The sequence below is a fragment of the Ambystoma mexicanum genome, chromosome 7p (assembly GCF_040938575.1).
Source record: "Ambystoma mexicanum isolate Mex_15411 chromosome 7p, UKY_AmexF1_1, whole genome shotgun sequence".
Taxonomy (NCBI): Eukaryota; Metazoa; Chordata; class Amphibia; order Caudata; family Ambystomatidae; genus Ambystoma; species Ambystoma mexicanum.
In genome coordinates, this window is record NC_090939.1 from 929,649,248 (window position 1) to 929,655,573 (window position 6,326).

Genomic DNA, 6,326 nt, shown 5'->3' on the forward strand with positions numbered 1-6,326 from the left:
TCAAAGCGCCTAGAGGTTTCTTCTCCAGTGCACAGCGCTTTACTTCAGTTCACATCACATGGGGCACTGGGATGCAGCTTGCACGGCAATGTCTCTTGGAATGGGCAGCTGTCTTTTCTTAGCCCATTCACAGATGCACAGTTTTCCCAAATGTTCAGATGCGTGATGCGCCCAGTCTGCCGTTTGATACTGGGCGAATTCCTTGCTTCTGATCAGCTCTGTTATTGCATGCCAGTGTCAGAAAGCATGCATACATCATCATGTGTAAGATAGATTGCGTTCTTTTTCATCTTCACACTCACAGCAATTATTGCCTTCAGTTCTGTTTCAGCATTCTGTCTTAAGCTGGGGCGGCTTCAATGGAAGGCTCTCATTTCAGACAGTTCATCCAGATTAACTGTTTTCTGCGCTGCTCCAGCAACTCAAAAAAAGCTCCCATATCTGCCAGCTTCTGTAAACACCATTTTACTGAACAGGAGCGCGGCATTCTGCTTTCCTGCCTTCCTCCAACAGTTTTTTTTTCACGCACCTCGCCCAAGACAGTGCAAGTTATCTTCAAGCCACAAGCTCTGCACAGCAACATCATTGTAGATGCTTCATCATGGGGCCCAGCGTGATGTAATTCGGCAAAGCGACTTTTAGCCTGTTTAAACTGACCAATGTCCCATTTAAAGGCATACATTTTTCTTTTTCCTCGTAACCTTGTAGTTTGGCTTCACAAAATCACTCCAATGCAATGTGCGATCTTTAAAAAGAACCCTCAACCCACTGAATCTTTGTGCTGTCTTATCACACACAGATTTTTCATTCTGTTATACCATTGCCAGAATATAACCACTTATTTCAGTGCATTTAAAACATGTCATGTGTAGTGCAGCTCCCTGCACATTATCTGCAAAAGCAACCCACACTCTGTATTGCTTGTGGGCTGTTAATGTGTCAACAACATTATCACTATATATAACAATCAACTTGTGCTTGTCTCGTATAAAACATACATCCCTTAATAACAACAGTACTTTTGCTTTTAGCAGCAAATCCATGGTATAGCGTGCAAACAGTCAAAATACTCTAGGGGCAATTTAGAAAATATAAATTTTCTTTTCCCCCCAAACCATTGCAAACTGGTTCTGCAATTCCAAATCAATACACAAAAATCGAAAATTCAAATGCCATTCACTCACTTTTTTTTTTTATCAAGTGAGTCTCACCCCCATTGTAAGCATGGCACAGCGAAAATGCAATGCAGGCAATTTTAGTGTGTTTCCTTAAACAGAATGCACCACCAGCACATGGAATTTACAGTTGGCAAAAACAAACCCTTTAAGCTTTCAACACTGATGTTACTCTTTCTCCTAAACACGGCTCATTCCCACGTTATCTTCAGGAATGTGAACACGTCAAAAGCATACATTATAAGAAAGGCGCACCTTCGCCTCCTTATATTACAGCCCCCCACTCGCTAGCACACTGGGGCTGAATCACAATGTTTAAACACTAGTCACAATTTGCCTGTCAAATACTTGCAATGTTTTTTTCGCCCTCATGCCAAAATAGAGCAAGCTTTCACTTTGCAACTTTGTCAAGGGAAACCGCATGAAAAAATTCTTTCCTAATTGAACATAAATCTTTCTTCACCATTCTTCGGAGCACTGTGAACATAGCCATTTTTCCACCTTGCTCACTGCTTTTCGGCTCCCTGGTTTCATTCCCAAGCATTAAGTCAGCCACAACTGATTTACTGAAGGGGAAAGATCTCAACCACACATGATATCGGTCGCGGCAGGCCAACACAAAAGGTGCTGTCTATTGGCTGTCTCAGAGCTGCAGTGAGACGACCAAGGAAAGGCGACAGCCTGCTCTGCATTCTCTCACACAATCATTTCACAGCAAGGGAAAAGGGAAAAAAAACAAAACAGCTTAACACAGTTCAACACTCACTGCCCAATTATTTCCGTTTGCAAGATAACCAAAGCCTGTCTGCGTTCAAACAGATTCTTTAATATTTGGAACAATTCATCACAAATATCCCATCCTCGTCGCCAAAAATGTATTGCTCTCCAATAGTGCACGGACAGTAATTTATCACCAGTACAGTTGCAGAGCCAATACCTTGAACGCAGGTAGGCGTATTGCTCTCCTCTGAAAAGTGCACGGAACTACCATAAATCACCAATGCAATTATAGAGCAAATACTTCAACCCAAAAACAGACACAATAATTCACAGCCACGCACACTTTAGAAGATAATCAGCTCTTTACGGCTATTTATTCAAAGCTTACAGGTACATAGAAATAACTCATACAACTAACATGGACATAGATCACAGAAAACATAAAGAAGTCAAAGAAAGAATACATCACCGTGGGCGTAACTTAACGAAACCTCATCTCGCCAGAAGCGGCTGAAAGACCCCGATAACAGCCAGGCCAAGAGCACAACAGCCCACAGGTATGTCGGAACGGAGCGTCCCCCCTCCGACTGAGGTCTTTGTGCTTGTCCCGTCTGACCGTTGAGGGGTTCCGCATATATGCCCTCCTCAACAAGGGGTGGCAACTTCTCGAACCTTCTGGCAATGCGCTTGCGCATTGATGGGTGACAGTTGGTTGCCAGCTGGGTCATCCGACAGTAACCTCAAGGAGCAAAGCGCTTCCCTCTCCTAAACGCCCCAGAGAACAATTCCATAACTCATCTCAAAACCTTGGCGCAGGCATAGCAAACCAAAACAAACCTTGTTATCGGGTACCAGCCGGCACCTGCGGATCTTAGCTTTCCCAGCGCCGTGTCCTTGGCTGAGAAGGCCTGCATTCCAAGCCCATCAGCGAATAACATTGAAAACATGTTGTTTCGCAAAGCAAGCGTAGCTTTCCACTGAGGCATGGATAAATATCCATTATGGCTCTGAGTGCCCTGAGAATGCACTGCGCACCAGTGCCATGTTTGAGCTCAAACACCACAGCGCTGCGCGCACCTCCACCCCCCGCCCGCTGTTGCATCAATTTGGCGAATACATGCAAATTTGCGGTCCTATAACTGCCAGTGATGTCACTTCCTGTATTTGCCCCCCCCCCCCAGGAAATTCATAAATCGGCTCCCCTGCTTCTTCCCCACCTCCGGCAGCAGCCCCCGGATAACCGTCTGAACAGAGCCTTCGGCCAGCATCACTCCCGTGGAGGCATGGGGGTGGTACGATACACTCGCAAAAACTGGTAAAGGGCCCTCTGCAGGCATTGACCCTGGCCTTGCGCTATCCGGAAGGTTTTGTTCAATGTCCTCATCAGCCTCTCAGCCTCGCCGTTCACTGTGGCCAGAGGGGGGGTGATCTTCCTATGTTGGACCCCATACCCCTTCATCAGCTCCGAGAAGCACTTGCTTTGAAACGGCGCCCTGTTGTCTGAGCACAGGGTGTGGGGAAACCCGTGGGCAGCAAACACTTTCTCAATGGCCACCACCACGTGCTCAAACGCCACTGAATCTACAAACTCGACCTCCGGGTAGCGAGAGTATTCGTCCACGATCACCAGGAAGTGGGTGCCTAGCATGGTGGAGCCAAAGTCTGCGTGCACCACTTCCCAGGGCTGCGTCCCCCGAGGCATTGCTTCGAATGCTGGCTCTCTTTGTAAGGGGGATGCCGCCTGGCACCAGACGCAGGCAGCAACAAAGTCATCGACCTTCCGCTCCAACTCCGGGAACCACACCTTGAGGCCTTGGTCTTAGCGGCTCCTTGGTGTCCATGGTGGGCCAGAGTGATCACTTCCTTAACCTTCGATTGGGGCACGACTATCCGGTCACCCCTTAGCAGAAGGCCGGATGCCGAGAATGACAGCTCCTCCCTCACCTTCCACAGGTGCTCCAGCCCGACCTTGGCTTCTTGCGTGGGCCTGGCCAGGGACTCCAGCACCGTCTTCCACGAGCCCTGTTGCATGGCCTGTTTCAGGATTCGGAAGCACACATCTTCAGCCGCAGCTGCCTCCAGATCTGCGAGGGGCATGGCATTGGGGGTTTCCGCCTCCACCACCATGCGAACGTGATCATCCGCTTCCTCGGCGCACGTGTCCTGAATCTCCCCGCAGTCACACGCCGGGATGCCTGGACTGATAGTCCGCCTCATTGTTCACGCCTGGCCGGTATATTACGGTGACCCCATACTCCAGGAGGCAAGCATCCATCGTTCTATCCTCGCCGGTTACTTGGACGAGGACCCCGCCAATATGGGAAGCAGGGGTTTATGGTCTGTCACGACAGTCACCGGGCGGCCCAGGACGTAGAGTCTGAAGTGCCTGCAACCCCACAGCACTGCCAGGGTGTCATGATGCCTACCCCCGGGCATCAGGACGAAGCCCATCAGCTCCGGCAGCAGGCATCCAGACACTTATTAAAGGATAGTTCCGGGACTTTTTTTTTATTGTCCCTACGGTTCGGCCATGTGTTTTTAAGCATAAATCGGTAGATCGTAGAAAACTTTCCTATGGACCTTACCCGACTTTTCGTCCATTAACGCACTCGAAATCAGCCGCCATTTTCTGATAATCCTATCATTTCCCCCCATCGCCTTGGCTCACCTGCTTTTGCGGCACTAAATCAAATCCCCCGCCCCTGAAACAGACTTTATCAAAACATTCATATTCCCCGCCTCTATCCGTGACGTGACTGTGCTGCGTAGGCAAACGCGCCCAGGCGTCTTCTACGCGACTCCACACAGAACCCGGAAATCAACACAGATCAGCTCACAACACAGCGCGCCAAAATTGGGAATATGAAACTGTACTTTTAAATCAAACCGCAAGATTGTAAATTTGGTAAAGTACATTTATTTGACATCAAATGTTTAGAGAATATTCAGCGATTTTCATTTTTATTTGCTCACGTTCCAAAAAGTTCGTTTTGAGGCACGCGATGTTCCTTTGCTGTACACAGGGTCTTAGATCATCTCACAATACAGCGCCACAATTCGGAATATGAAACTGTGGTTTAAGAGCAAACGGCAAGATTGTACATTTGGCAAAGTACATTTATTGGACATCAGATGTTTAGAGAATATTCAGCGATTTGCATTTTTCTTTGCTCTCGATCCAAAATAGTTCGTATTGAGGCAAGCGATGTTCGTGTGCAGTACACAGGGTGTTGGTTTACGATAAAATAAGCTCTTCGGTCGCACTGATAATCGCATGGCTGTTCCAACAACGAGGCACTAGGCCACCACAACGGTCTGTATGTTGCATCTAGCCGTTAGTACCGCGTAAGGGCATACTTGTACTTGGCGATCGTCCCATAAAATGGTCAGGGTGGTAACGTTGTTCACGCGGAGAAGCAACTGGTGGTTGAAAAAGCCATACGCCGGTGTCTGGTACTCGTGACACATACAATAATGAAGGATGTACCTGTTTTAAAAACATAAAAAATGAAATTAGTCTCACCATCAGATCTTTATTAAAATTATTCATTTTATATATTAGGTCGGGAAATTATTTCATAGCTAGGACAGTGCAACTGGGTATTATACGTCAAGGGGGGGCTGCAGGATACTGAGACAGTCCCCCAGTGCAGGGGTTGACAGGGAGGCAGTGCAGGTGGAGAGTGGAAGGGCCCAGGACCGAGGTCGCAGACAGTGGACCAGTTGTAGCAGGGGAGAGGGAGAGAGAAAGCAGAAGCAAAGAGGAAGGTTTTGAGGTGCTTCCGTAAAAGGAGATGGTTCTCCTCAAGATAGTGCGCGGTACAAAACAATATGCCACATAGAACGAACAAGTACAACTTAACCCGTCTTTAAAGCTACTGTATAGTAATTAAATTGCGGTATAAACTCATCTAAAGAGTTACTTACATTATATTTGCATTTTCCATTGTGTCTGTGCGTAGGGCAGCCCCGAAATACCACTCCTTCTATGCCGACGTTATTTCTTCTAATGAACGAACATTAAATGGCTTTTGTTTCTGAAATTATATTCATTATCGTTTCTTACGTTATTGCCTCACACCCCCAAAAAGAAGTCTTTCGGGATGGTCCCGGCCTGTCAAGGTCAAATAACAATAGAACCTTATACTGAGACGTGGGCCATTCCGGCACCCGAGAAAAAATCAAAGCAGCTGACCTTCACTTTGAACGAGCACACATTCCTAGTTAGCTACATTCAGTGTAAGGCCATCTCACAGGACTCACAGAGCAATCACTTTTATTTACACAATACATAGCTACACATATTCAATGAGCCTGCGACATGAGGAGACTCGAGAGAACAGACAATCAAATTACAATCATTTAAACCGTGATGTGTATTTCTCAATGAGCTCTTCTTTAGGTGGACATGGAACAGAGGCAATGTTGGGT